At 35.7% G+C, this 15,250-nt stretch overlaps 1 long non-coding RNA gene across 1 annotated transcript; it reads left to right on the forward strand.

The window, feature by feature from the left end:
* The first annotated feature begins 225 nt into the window (after positions 1–225).
* On the forward strand, positions 226–2,290 carry LOC139734622 (uncharacterized). The gene is made up of 5 exons (XR_011711167.1): positions 226–319; positions 969–1,071; positions 1,336–1,421; positions 1,907–2,014; positions 2,230–2,290. It is a non-coding gene; the product is annotated as an uncharacterized lncRNA (long non-coding RNA).
* Positions 2,291–15,250: the final 12,960 nt, after the last annotated feature.

Consider the following 15,250-nt stretch of genomic DNA (forward strand, 5'->3'; position numbering starts at 1 on the left):
TAACTTCCTTACGAACATGAAACAATGGCGAAAGCGAGCTATCGCAAGAATGAGAAAGGAAGTGTGTTGGGTTAAAATGTGAAGCTTGACTAGAAAGTTTTACTATTAAAATCCTGTGTGGAATAAAGTGAAAAACATTGAGTTCCGTTCTGTATCCTCTCTCGGGACTCGATTTCAGTAGAATTTTGTCGTCAGTAATAACTATTTCACTTTCAAAGTCTGGCTGAAAGACGTCGGGACATACCTGATCTTGCGAGACGAAGACGAGGGAATTGACGGTCATGTTTCGGGGAGAATGAATACTGTAAAGACGTACGGGGTAAGCACAAAAGCATTTCGTGATGGCAGGCCAAGCCGTCTTAACGTGTTGGCATCTCATATAGTGTGTTTTAGTTTCCTTCTCATTGACACATCAGGGCAAGACAAAGGACAATCCAATATTCAGTTTATAGTTATAATGACATGTGCGTGATGTTGTAGATACCGATGCAAGAAGGAACTATAGCACGAGCATCGGTTAAATATGCCTCTGAATTTTTAGGGGCGATAATTGTGTTTTCATCTTTAATTTGATTACTAGTATACAGGTACAACTCTATTTCCATCAAATAGTACATAAGACAAAGTGTACATTTTTCAATTCATATCGGTGAAAAGTAATGCACAAGTCATAGAATATAATACAAAATATATGCACGGATAATCATGTAACGAGAAAGCAATGCACACTTGGCAATGGTAGCAACGAGTAAATAAAGTGATGGAAAAGAGTGATCTACTTGCATTGACATAAGGAATGCCAGATACATCATGAAAACATGTTCAAGATGCCTATGAATATTTCCATTCTATATGTTGTCTTTCTTATGACTAACATAAATAGTTTGATTATGTGCGTATCGCATCTTAGATCAAGTGCAGTACTATCGAGAAAATCTCATCAGAACATCGCATTTCTCTTTTACAAGTTGGATCATGGATGTCGAATTACCATCAGACCAAAGGGCGAGGCTAAGACTGATTCCAGTGGATATTTGCAACTTGTTTCCTCCGGTATTTTGTCAAATAAATGTAAGATTAGCGTTCTCTACCTTGTTCACTTTCATGTAGTCAATTTATGAAAGTATTTATCATAAAATTCGTAAACATATCGATTTCATCAGATCAGCATGAACCGAAAGTTAACATCCATCATGATCAATTTATTTGATCCTTGAAAGTGATTCTTTTGATGAATAATATAATCTTGACTTATTTTGATTCTTGCTTCCAGTCGACTGTAAATACTCTCAAATTCTCACGCAAGGTCTGTTTCATTTTCCCTTTATCTCTCAGACGAAAATTCAACAGCAAATAAGACTTCAACTACCCCTGACACGTCGGCCCCAAAACAGAGCAAACCCGGAGCAACGCACCTAAAGGCAAGGGGTTCACATTCTTCCGGTGTGACTAATTGAACATTTAATTTCCGTAAAGCTTTATGATGGTCACGATGCAAAGTCACATCAAGATATATTGTTCGCTTTAACTTCAACTTCATCTTGGAACGTATCAACATATTTCTCCTTGGGTCTCGGATACACAGGGAAGTTTGTGGCGCATAAATCTTGTTGTAGTATAATTAAGTAAATTTTAGTAGCCATTGCCGGAATGACAAATTGAATGTAACTTTAGATAAATTTGTTACTTTGTGTGATATAATGTCTCACCTAACTAAGGAGAGAGATTAAAAGAAAATAACGGATGAAATCATTCCCTGTTGGTGAAAACAGCGTTGTAAAAAATACAGTTTCTTGTTTTCTTTTTTCACAAGAGTATATCAATACACACATTTGCTTTAAACAACATTGTAAAGTTGAGGTTACGTCGTGGAAGTTGCAATTAAATGATTATCTGTCATTAAAAGGAATCCCCACAGCTGAAGATGGATGACACTGCGACTCCAGTCAACCTCACACAGGGGCACGCTGGGCTGGATAGAGATCTCGCTATACCCCACATGCTGACTACAAAGGTACTCCTTTTATACACGTGTATGTTCATGTTCGTAGTTTACCCAGTTACTGATGTGATTTTGTCATAATTTGTGATAGCCGTACAATTTACAGAATTGTGATCACTCTTTTCACTATTATTCCTGTCATTGTAATTATCATCATCATTGCTTCAAAGAATAATAATTACCTCAAAGAATGAAAAAGATTAATGAGAAATTCTCGCCCATCACAGGCTGCGGTCAGTCCATACATGACGAACATTTTGGAATCGATGTTTAAGTTCCCACAAAAATATGCGCTTCCGGTCAAACATCTCTTCGACACCTTTGACGAGCTTGCAAGAGAATATGCAGTTGGCGCGAAAAACGGCATGGCAGAAAGATGGAAAAGAAATTGGTAATGAAAACGTTAACAGTGTGTATAACAAGACATAATATATATCAAATTCTTTATTATTGCTACCCTGCATGGCACACCCAGCGGTGACATGGGTTGCTCTTAAAGTAACTTTAGGGTATGCATTTGGGTCAACTTCCTTTTCATTGAAAGTGTACGTAAAAAAACCCTACAGAAATTAAAGGAGACCTCCGGATGATTTTCAGATTTTTACATTTGAACAAATATGAATTAGTTATACTGGGCATGCTGGGTACAGAGTTTCAGAATTTATAATGATTGGGATGAAGAATAAGAATGTTTTCGAAATTTATAACAAATTGCAATGAACAAGGATGATGACATGGCAGCCTCACCGTAAGAAGCATGAGCTGGGGCTCAAGGAAGCAGAACAAAGGAAGAAGGCATGCAAAGCTTATACAAAGGTGAACTTGCAAGCAAGCGGTATTGTAGAATGACACTGCTACATTTCTGAAATATGTGAGGCTCCTATCATGCCTATATGTCATCATCTTTGTTCAGTGTATTTTGTTTAAGGTTTTTCAAAGTACTGTTTCTTTCCTCAAGAACCACAATAAATTCCACAAATCTGTACATGAAGCTGTTGATTTATGTACTACGTGATGTTGAATTATGAAAATCGTCCGGAATGCCCCTTTAAACCAACAGTGAGGCATTACTTTGCATGCTTTCATTGATTGTATGATCAAGTACGTCCGATCTTAATTTGTCGATCTACTGTTTGTTGTTTTTACATAGTCGGTGCCATGGAGTTTTAGATCCTTTCTTTTCTTCCACACGTACACACTAAGAAGTACGGGTTAAAACTTGAACCCCAAAATTGTCGCTATACAACCACCCTAAAGGGTGCAAAATTGCACCCCAATAATACGCTGAATTTTGAACCTGCAGGGGGTGCGAATTTGCGCCCTCAGTTTTGTGCTAATCAAGGGTGCAAATATGCACCATAAACATTAATACATTGCGAATTGAAAATTTGGACCACGACTACCAAGGTTTTACTCGTAAGATCAAACTTATACTCTGATGGATATGTCTGCAACTTTGTAGGTACGAATATAAATATTAAGAGATTTAATTTTCTACTTGCATGATAAAAGGTGCAATTGTGCACCACAGGGTACTGCTATAGAGACAAATAGGGTGCAAATTTGAACCTTTATTTTTTAGTGTGTAAAGGGCAACTCACTGTACATGTATGGGCTCTCATCTTCAAAACCCTTTTTCCTTGTGACTTCAATTCAATTCAACGCAGTTCGTTCTATCTTCTATTCCTGGAAATTTTTGTTGTTTGCATGCATACACACTACATCGGTACATACATAGAATGCATACATACAGAGCACATATAACATAGATACATAGATATGATATACAAGAGATATACGTGTACAACAATAAAATATCGAAATCATTGTCAGAGACACGTATATCAGTGGAGGAAATATTACTCTGTAAAAATTGTATAAGTCAAAATTGCGTTGGGTGTGATGTGCGTGTATGTAGGTGTACTACATCAGGTAAAGTTCATCAACCATATCATGTTGACTTTGGAACTTGTCAAACTTCACATAAATTAAAACTTGGCCGGCAAGTACACCACAGAGTACAGTGCTTTGATATCAATTTAATTTGATTCAATTCAATGCAAATGATTTTATTTCCATATAAAGTAATACAAAGTAATATACATAACGCTTTACATGAGTACATACCAACATCAAAAGGAACTTTCAATCACGTAATTTTCAACAGAACATGAATACAATTATCATAATGATATCCACTCTGATTTGGATAAATAAACAAGTAAGCAATGCAATCTTAATTTATAACTTTACATGGAAAAGAGGAATTCACAAGAAAAGCATAGCTTGTAAAATTTGTGAATTACTCTAGAAGGTGAGGGCATCTCAAGATCCGTCAAGGGCAAGTACCAGGGCAAGTTTATTGACCTTTAGACTTTCGGCCTTGTCGGACTCCACCCATATTCAAACTTGATTGACATTCATAGGGACTGTACCTGTGGTGCGAGCTTGGTGGTCATAGTTCACCGCTGTAGAAAGTTATTGAGAGTACACCAAATTGTTGATGCCGCCACCTACGACGGAGACGACGACGAAAAAGTGACTCATTACTATTCTTGTATAACATTCGATATTCATGAATTACATAATTATCAACTTATAAGTTAGTATATCAGCCTTCAGAGTTTTACAATAGGTCAATAATCTTACTTATAGATATTTCGTTGGATTTGTTTTAGTGACATTTCACATTTGACGGCTGGTAACAATGTTAAAATATCATGGCATTCACCATGTTATGTTATAGGGAAAAAAACAACCTTTAGTGGATGATCACCTTGATTTGATTTGATTTGATTTGTCTATTCTCTGTTTGGCACAATTCCACTCCCCCCCCCCCTGCAATATCATCAAATATGCCTTCGATAACTGTCAGAGCCAAACAGTGTTTTCAGAATTCTATAGTATCGTGCATACTTACATTTCATGTGTTTCAATTTCAAACGTTCTTCATGATTCCCTCCAGCTTGAGACATTTCTGGGTGCGGCTTCTCTCCAGCATCCCTTCTCTGTTCGACATGCCGAGGTCAGGCCCAGCGGACCAATGCCTGAACGTGCTCGTTGATGCCATCTACCACGCCACGAGAGACGAGCCCCCTCCAGAGGTTCGTCTGCCTTGGTGCCTCTATGTTTGTTACGGCAACTCTAAGTTGTGTTGCTAATGCTAAAGAAGAAAAGGGTTTTCCTGGGGGTCTTGAAATGATCATCCTGATAATTCTGAAATTTACCATGAAATTAAAATGAAGATTTGTCCTCATTTGGATATTGCACACTTAACTGGTAACGTAAAAGATATCGAAAATGGTAGTATACAAGTAATCAAACAATATCATAGAGTACTAAAGACTTTCACAGTAGAATAATTCATGGCATTGGCGACTAAAAAAATGGAATATAAACATCATGAACGGAGGTGAAAAAAAATCATTACACCATGATTGTAACGGATAGTGCTCAACTGCTTAAGTTCTCCGGAAAATGTTCACCAGCGGGTTAGGTTTTTTTGGTGAATTTGCGTGTTACCTATGTGCCATTGCTACGTTACACACGAATTGCTTATCAGAGTTTGAAGAAAGTTTCGAGGGTGTTCTGAAATTGACTAAGAAATAATTGATAAGTTTTAGTTCACGATCTCCTTCACCGTCTTGACCCAAGATTTTTCTAAATAATGGAATGATCGTCATTACGCAATAGGGGACTTTCATGGTTTTCCAACACGGCTCCTAAAAAATCCCAAGATGTGTGGTTAAAAAAAAAAGAAATCGGGGGACCTCATCGAAAATTTTGTGACGACTAAAAATTTGATCCGAATCCTAACAATACTCTAAATCTTGCGACCTAGAATGATAAAATTAACATGTTTAGTACTGTTCGTAAAAATATAACACATGTAGGGCCTGCTATGGATGCGAGACGTTTGGCTGAACTGCATGTAGGGGAGGTTTGTGCTCTTCAAGCTCCATTATTTATTCACTTGTAACAGTTCTATATACTTATTCATACTCTGTACCATCTCATAATCATCAGACTTCAAAGCAACAACCTTACTTCGGGGATTACTCACTCCAAACACGTATGGTGGCCTGCTTTTGCAACGACGTGGCAGGTCTTCCCAGAGTACGCCAAACAAAATTGTTCAGTGCTTGCGCCACGGTAACAAAGGTATTCAAACTTTGAAACCTCGATGAGTTCAAGTTCAAGTTCAAATTCAATCTATTTCATACTTCTCATATATCAATATTACATCAAAAGTAATAGCGCAAGTTCTTGTACCTCGTCAATAATATACAAGCAAACAAAAATATACATACATCATATACACAGTGCACGATTATAGGCCTAACGATAACTAGCCGAAATCGAAATCGGGTTGTACAAAGAGAAGAATGACGGGACCTATATGAACAATGAAAGCAAGCTTGTTTGACTCTATAAGCCCCTAACACTCAGTGTTTGTGAAGGAAAAAAAGGAGAATAGATAGAATTCAGACCAGGTGATTTAATGACACCAAATAAGGGAATGATTTCGAATTGATAGTGTCTCTTCGTGGATACATAATATTTCCTGGGGGATTCATAAAAGTTGTTTCTTTCAATGTTTTCTTCAACGCCGAGCGTTTAAAGCTGGTACAGAGTAAATAAGTAAAAACAGATAAAATCGATGATAAATAAGGGTATACATGACAACAAAATATAACATGCATTCCGCATCTACTCTGACTAAACTCTAAATGTACTAAATTTGGTTCAAATGAACTGATATTAATGCCGTAGTATTGTAACTGTACACTTCTCGTATGAAACAGGAGTTCCGAGGGCACTTCAGCCTCCACGCCTCACTGCTGCAGCTCTTCAACCTGACCAAACACGACCTACAAGACATGATTCAGTGACCACATGAGAGGCCTGGTGTTTGGCTAATACATCGTCGACAAGACATGTTAGGATAGTATAGTTTGGGTGAGATGGAGATTCAGGTTTAAACTTTTTGCGAGATAATAGATTCAATTCAATTCAATAGTTTATTTATTTCTATCAAAAAAGAAAAAGAAAAAGAGAACATGATTAATCAGAACCCATCTTTATGAAGTATTAAAGCGCATACAATTCTCATTTCATTTCATTTCATTTCATTTCATTTATTTATTTCAGCAGACATACTTTTTTTTCAAAACATATACACATGTAAATGAAACAAATATGCAAAATACAATTAGATGAGACAAATCAGAGCAAAAGTAAAAAAAAAGAAAAAAAAAGTAAAAGAAATATTTACAGAAAAGAAAGTAATACATGCTCGGTTTAATTGAAAAAAAATCTAAAGGGAATTCAAAGCTTATTTGATGAAAATCGGTTTTGAAATGGCGAAAATATAAAAAAATAAAACAAAGCGGTTCTATTATATCAAAAGGTGGATCCCACCTTTTGTTAGGACAAATTTGGTTTTTTTAAATATCTTTGCAATTTCAAAACCGATTTCATCAAATAAGCTTTGAATTCCTCCTCGAATTGTTTGCTCTTTAATATTTCATAAAAGCGGTTTCTGCTTATCTCGCAACAACTTTTAACGTGAATACCTATCTCAACTAAAATTGTACCATCGCTTTGATACAATTTGTCCGAGACAAGAATTATCCTCTCGATATCTCTATGATGTATTAAATGTAAATCAATTTAAACATGTGGATTCGTACCTGGCAATGTCAGGGTGATGATAATTGCAAGGACATCGTACTACATCAGTTAAGAGGGTTGTATACAGGAAGACTAATCACCAAAAGACGCAGTATAGTAGCATCCACTAGCAGTATATCATTTTCAGTCCTTCCGTCAAGCGCTGGTAATATTCATGCCATAAAGGTTGAACTCACGCGGGATGCTCACTTCTTGATGCACCAGCATCTCCTTAGATAGGAATATGTAAATACTTCATGTTGTATTTTGCCTCTTTATCACCAGCATGCATCTTTATGCAATCAAGGTGCTTTTAAACACTGTTGCGTGAAAGAGAGCAATCTTAGAATGCCTTTGTCGTGAATGTATACGTATTTGCTGAGTAATCATTAAGTAACAAAAATTGCTGGTGGTGGTTATGAAATCTGTATGAAAGGTAACTAAAGGGGATTTTATTCTGAATGTAATGTGCTATCTTTATAAACTCAGCAAAAAAAAAGAAAGTAAACACTTTTTCGAGGTCATATTTTTTCTAGAAGATTTCGATGAAAATCAATGTATCATATACCATATTAAAGATAATTTAATTGGCTATTAAGCTCATAGGTTAATCAAAAATAAAACTTTACGCATGAGTGAGCACATTCGTTTTTGTCCTCCAAGGCACAAAATTAAAAATTGCAAAAATTGACATGTTTTCATTCATTCGCAAATGCCCTTCACGATAACATTGACAACAAAAGACCAGTTTAACACAATGAGAGACATGAATGAAATAGGAAAAATAAATTTTTGTTCTCTTTATTTGTTTATTACCTCTAAGAAAAACAAAGTGGGAAACTAAAGGGGAAAAATAAGAATTTTCTGTCAAGTCAAACTTCAAATGACATAGGAAATAAAAAGCATAAAGATGATTAAATGAGCGGAATTTCTTTATTTATTTCTTTTAATCTAGTGATTTAAAATCCATGTGACAATTTCAAGAACCAAACATTATTTACAATTTCCTAATTTGAAAAAAAAGCCCAAATTTCTGCCATTTTTGTTAATTGTTACTTCTTCTCTTATTTCATTTGAATTTAGACTTGACAGAAGCGTTATTTTCCTCCATTATTTTTAGCCTTCATTGGTCATTTGGGCTTTAAAGATATCATAGAGATCAAAGGTTTGTTTTTGAAACTTAATTCATGTTTCTTTTTGCGTGAAATTTGTTGTTTGTTCTTATTGTTCTATGGGAGAGCACATACGCATGAATGACAACTTGTTCAGTTTTGCAATTTTTACTTTTGTGCCCCGGAAGAGAAAAACAATGGTGCTCACTCATGCGTTAGATTTCCCTTTTTATTGACCTACCAGGTCGATAGCCAACTAAATTACCTTCAATATGGTATACAATACATTAGCTTTCAGCAAAATATTCTATGAGAAATCCAAACTTGAAAAAGCGTTTACTTTCTTTTTTTGCTGAGAGTATATATATATATATATATATATATATATATATATATATACTGGCATCAAAAGACTTAACCACAACATGGCGGGCGGTGCAAGAACAGTAAATCTATTGACAGCAAATCTTGCACATTAGTAGACGTGGCTGGTGTTGGGTAGCACCCCTTTAATCATCGAGCTTTCGGGCGAAAAGCCCTTCTTCAGGATCTATACAGTCAATGACAACAACGTATAAATAAAATCAACCTAGGTATAAAATCATACTAAACTCAACTAGCCTCATATACTATACATTTCAAAATATACTCAACATAAAACATACCTCAATTCAGCGCATTTTATAACAAAAAACAAATCAACATACTATTACTAAATACAATGGCAAAACAAAACTTACTGTGTTGGTGCTGAGTGTGGTCTTGTAGTGTTGTCTGTGTGAAGATTGTGGTCGGGTGTATCTTATACGTATTTGTGTATATGGGGGGGGGGGGGCGTCCTGTACTAAGGCTCGTTCTCAATAATCAATCAAAAACTACCAATACTCAAAAATTTTCACCATCCAACAATACAGAAAAACTTCCAAATTACCATTACAATTTCTACATATTAATACACCTCTTGTAATACATACAAACATACATATCCGCATACATAATATAATTTATACACATGAATCTATTTATCCAAATACTTACATACTTACAACCACGTTACTTTAACTACAGTTCAACTTTCCCAAAATACATATATCATTATTACATTACCTATTATATATCTACCTACATTTACATCAATCACTAATTCTATCTAACTAAAAATTATTCTAACCTTCTCAAACAATAACATATTTATCATATACTAACATTCAGTTAATCTAACAAATATTGTAATAATCTAAAAAATAACATATTTATATACACTAACATTCAATTAAACTCTTCTCATCTATCTCTATATAATACACCCTCATACATCTATTCAATACTTTCCCATAATTCAAGTAATCAACTGCAAAACATAATATATATACAAACATACATACATACTTACATTTATTTCTACAATTACTCATGTAGGTAGATACCCGACCACAATCTTCACACAGACAACACTACAAGACCACACTCAGCACCAACACAGTAAGTTTTGTTTTGCCATTGTATTTAGTAATAGTATGTTGATTTGTTTTTTGTTATAAAATGCGCTGAATTGAGGTATGTTTTATGTTGAGTATATTTTGAAATGTATAGTATATGAGGCTAGTTGAGTTTAGTATGATTTTATACCTAGGTTGATTTTATTTATACGTTGTTGTCATTGACTGTATAGATCCTGAAGAAGGGCTTTTCGCCCGAAAGCTCGATGATTAAAGGGGTGCTACCCAACACCAGCCACGTCTACTAATGTGCAAGATTTGCTGTCAATATATATATATATATATATATAGAGAGAGAGAGAGAGAGAGAGAGAGAGATCTCGAGTTCCTTTATGCACGTTCCAACAACATTAACACCTAAACTAGAATAACTGTTCAAAAAAACTGAAATGACCATATTTTGTTGTGCGATCTAACTTGAAATAAAATGAAATAAAATTGATATGAAAAGAAGTTTATTTACCAAACAAACATTGTCAACATAGTCAAAACAGTCAATAGTTAAAGTACAATTTTGTCAAAAAGAACCGGCAATAGCGTGCAGGCTAGTCGAGGCCAGTCCTTTCAATAATATGCTCAGTAGATTATAGAACGTATTTACAATATTCACAGAAGCAATGATATAGTACATATTTACAGGTTTTCATATAGAGGATCATTTCTACACTATTTGATAAGAGATACTTTCGTAATGATTTCCAGAAAGCGTTACGGGTGTTCATCTTTTTTACATCCTGTGGAAATCCTCTCCAAACTACACTGCCCGCATATGACATGGAGCGTTTACCAGTTTCAGATCTGATTTTTGTTGGTTTATGATTTATTTTTTTAAACCTTATTTCATAATCATGCTCAATTTTAAGACAGAAATCGGCAACATCGTGCGGTAAGGTATGATGGATTAGGTCAAACATTACAGTTCCAATTACGAATTGGTATATAGTCTATAAACTTCAGTCAACGTGCATAGGTGGCGCTATGCAACACTGCAACACCCTTGACAACAGTCTGACATTTTGATATGCGTCACACAGATACTGCAACAACACAACATTGATAATGTTAATAGAATTATATTTATGGACCTGCTTTGGGATGTAGAATACAATGTAACATTAAAGCTGGATGAAGAGCTAATGACTCTTTGTTTATGTACGCACGTATGCAAAGACTTTTTTTTTTTTCTTTTTAACTCAGGGAACTTGCTAATTGTACAAGCACTGCTTTTTGTGAAAGTTCCCTCCATATCCACCCATATTCCTTTATACTAGCGAGGGCTATTTAAACTCACGGTGAATTCATGATGATCAACTACTAGTATGTAAATCACGTGTATCTATATGTGTTTGTAGGTGCAGCTGTACATGTACTATCATGACTGTACTTTTGTATTGTTATTGTTTGCATTTGTGTCAGTGTTTCATGGCATTTCACCTTGTACACGTTGTACAAATCGATTATGCTACTTTTCAATTATTTTGTATCATTTGGATATGGAAAAAAATAAAAGAAATGAAACGAAACAGACCCTCCTAATCTCCTATGGTACAATAGTTAACGAATCATGTATGCCTCGACACAATGTTCCTCGATAGAAAGCAACTTATGATTTTAGCTTCCGTTGTTACGGGTGCTTTTAATAGCTCGAAACAACATTGGACGTTGTTGGATGGAACGCGTGGAAACCTGCAGCTTACTGGATTCATCATCTTCCTCTTTTTTTCTATACTTCGCTTAATCTATATTCACAATAACAATCGATCGATCCAAGCAAACAACCTGCAGAAAAACAAATGGTTTGTCGCAAGGTTTACGCCCAACAGCAATAGCTATAGAATACAAACTAGACCTCGAATAGTATTAAGTGATTATGATTACAATAGCCTTCGTAATTTAATCAACCAAGCACATTAACCTAATGCAAAACATCAGTCATGGATGGATTATTGTCTCATTCTTGTCATAACAGCAGGTAATCATCGATAGTCTTGAACAAAAATTAATGATCGTGAGCTGCTCGTTAATATTTCATGTTCATGTATCATAATTTTTGAATGCAGTGCAGTCCATTTGAGTGTAGGAAGAGATAGTCATAGACGAGGGAGAAGGAGAGGAGAGAGTGTGTAAGGAGGGAGAGCAGGAGAGGGAAGAGGAGGAGGAAGGGGAAAGAGGGAAGGGGGAGAAAGAGTGAGTGGGGGAGGAAAAGAAAAGAAAAGAGAGTATAGGGAAAGCCAACTGATAACCCGCCAAACTTGTAGCCTTCTTGAATACCCATAGATCATGTCTTCATAGTCAATTTATGCTTATGAATATGGCTCCATACATTCCAGTTATTTTCTGTAAACTTTACTCAAAAATGTAACTGCTCCCTTTTAACGTACTTCAACCTGACATTCAAATTCAAATTCAAATTCGAACTTTATTATTTTTCACTTTTATTCGACAGAATGTACAAGAAACAATCTCATAAATTGCTCAATATGTCTTTATACTTTCAACGTTTTGCTTGTACTACATAATAATTTATGTTGATTTTGTATAGAATCATGTCGACATTTTGTATAGGAAAAGCGGGTGTGGGATGCGAAACATAAACTTAATTGAATATTGAACCCCTTAATATATCATGCGGAAATCCGTCATTTCAGTAGTGATTATCTTCTAATGTTCAAATTTGAGTCGGATCCAGTTATACTGGTGTTAATCTGTTATTAGAATGCTGCTAGGATAAGGTTGGTTAAGTTTTCTGGATTGCAAAGGAAAGCCTGTTTTTCTCGGACTGTACATAAAATTGATTACATTTTCTGACTCCCATATCAAATACTCGAATGGCAAGCAACCCACCAAAGGACTAGACAAATAGGATGAAATGTCTTGCCCTTGAACACTATTCTGAGTATACCATTGCTTCAAACGGATTCGAGGGACCTTAGAGTTAACTGAGAGTACGCCGTCTTAGCCACTGAACTATGACGCAATTTATAGGCCAGTGTCGCTGCCCAAAGTATAATCGTTGAAGTATATATGAGTAAAAATGGTCTTACGCGACTTAAATTCGAAAAGTGAAGCTTAACTCGATGGGAGGACATTATGTGAAACTAGCCTACAATCTATAATCTTATCTATGATCAATGACACTAATACTGTAGAGTCATACTTTGTTGAAGATGTAATTAATTTCAGTTCAGCTATATTTCTGCATTCCGTTTTCAATACAATTTATATAACAAATCTACAAACTCTTCATCAGAATTTAAAAAAGGACAAGTAAACGTGCAAAACGGTTTCAATTTGAAAGTAAAAAGAACTTTGTGACAAGTCTCATCCATTCATGCTCATTTAGCTTTTATATTCCGGAATCCTTAGCTTGGAAGATCAATTCCGGGTATCTCCAAGCTGTTTGAAGGAATGCTTTGTGACAAAAAACACTAAACCGAGTTCACAGGTAATGATTGACAAAGAAGTTCGATTACTTCTTGGTTCGACGATACCATCTTTCAACACACGCACCAGGAGAGTCAGTACACGATTATTAAGAGTCCTAGGTTTGATGACACGATCTTGGAGTCACTGTACTTATAACGAAATGTCAATGCGCTTTTGTTTAAAAACAGAGCCAATGAATAATAAAGGTTTGGGGCACGGGTTGGCAGCTTCGGTGATATTTTGTATGCGTGGACCGCGTATCATAATATACATTGACTTTTGTATAATTCTTGCAACAATCTTGGCATACAATTACCTTTGTATTATGTATATATATATATATATATATATATATATACATATATTCATTTACTGAAATATATTGAATTGAATTACCCTTTCGTATTTTCTCGATGGGGTGTTTGCTGTTTGTCCGTTTTGTCTGACGACATGAGTTACTCTTATAAAAAGTGGCAGTGGCACGGAGAAGATTTTCTGTACGCCATTACTATAGTTGAACAGGTGTATTCCGTGCGTGCCGGTAGCTACTGCATAAACTCAGTTCGGCTTATCTTTAAACAGAAAGGTTAAATTTCGGGTTTTTTCTATAATTTCTCTGTATATTTGCGTTGATACGATGCTAATAGAGACAAAAACTTTCAAATGATGAATCTTTGGTGCTTTATACCAGTATGGTTTGCAGCTGCAGTAAATTGGGTGATGGAGTGCGTCTGCTTGTACATTCATGTGTGAGTGTGTGTGTGTGTGTGTGTGCGTGTGCGTGTGCACTTGAGAAAGTTACGAAACGCAGGTGTACGTGCTGTCTCTAACGCTGCCCGGTGTATCACTGCCCTTTAGTAGACGTCGCACGTGCGTCATCACTGCATACCGCCTGACTTCGTTTGGCATGCTGCATGGATCATGATGTCTTCAGGATGAGAAGATGCGGTACTTCCGGGACTACGTTACCATGGTAACACCATCTTAAAGGCGTGGAAGAGTAATTGATCCCATGTGACATGGCTAATCACCAGCTACCCCTCTTTCGTCTACACCATATTCGCACGATTCAAACGTGATACAGAGTCGCTCTGAAAGTGTATAGCAGGATGAGTAAGAAGTGTTATTTTCTGCTTGCAGTGCTGGATATATACACCAGCAGGAAATGACTATCGAGAAAGTGTTTTTGATAAAGTATAGCCTGGTAAGATTTGAATTTTTACATAGCTTACAGTTTCAAATCTTCAGAAGATAACTCCGAAGTTAATAGATTGAATGTAAGGTAGTATAAACTTCGCGCAGGTCGACATCGCTTATAGTCGACGCCGTGAATTATAGTTCTTCTTTTTTTTTGTTCTCGTTATTTTACTATACTTTCAAACAATAGGTGATAACTAAATCCTTTTGGTTGGCACTTCATAAACCATCGAACCTGTTGGTGAGAGTTACCAGCGGCCGCCTATTACATGAATACCAGCGTTAGGCAATTTTCGATAAAAGCTATAGTGCATAAGTTTAAAGAATACGCTAAAAGATTT

This window comes from Diadema antillarum, unplaced genomic scaffold (genome assembly GCF_040938485.1).
Source record: "Diadema antillarum isolate AM-2024a unplaced genomic scaffold, OU_Dant_1.0 seq00000536_RagTag, whole genome shotgun sequence".
In the NCBI taxonomy this organism is placed as follows: domain Eukaryota; kingdom Metazoa; phylum Echinodermata; class Echinoidea; order Diadematoida; family Diadematidae; genus Diadema; species Diadema antillarum.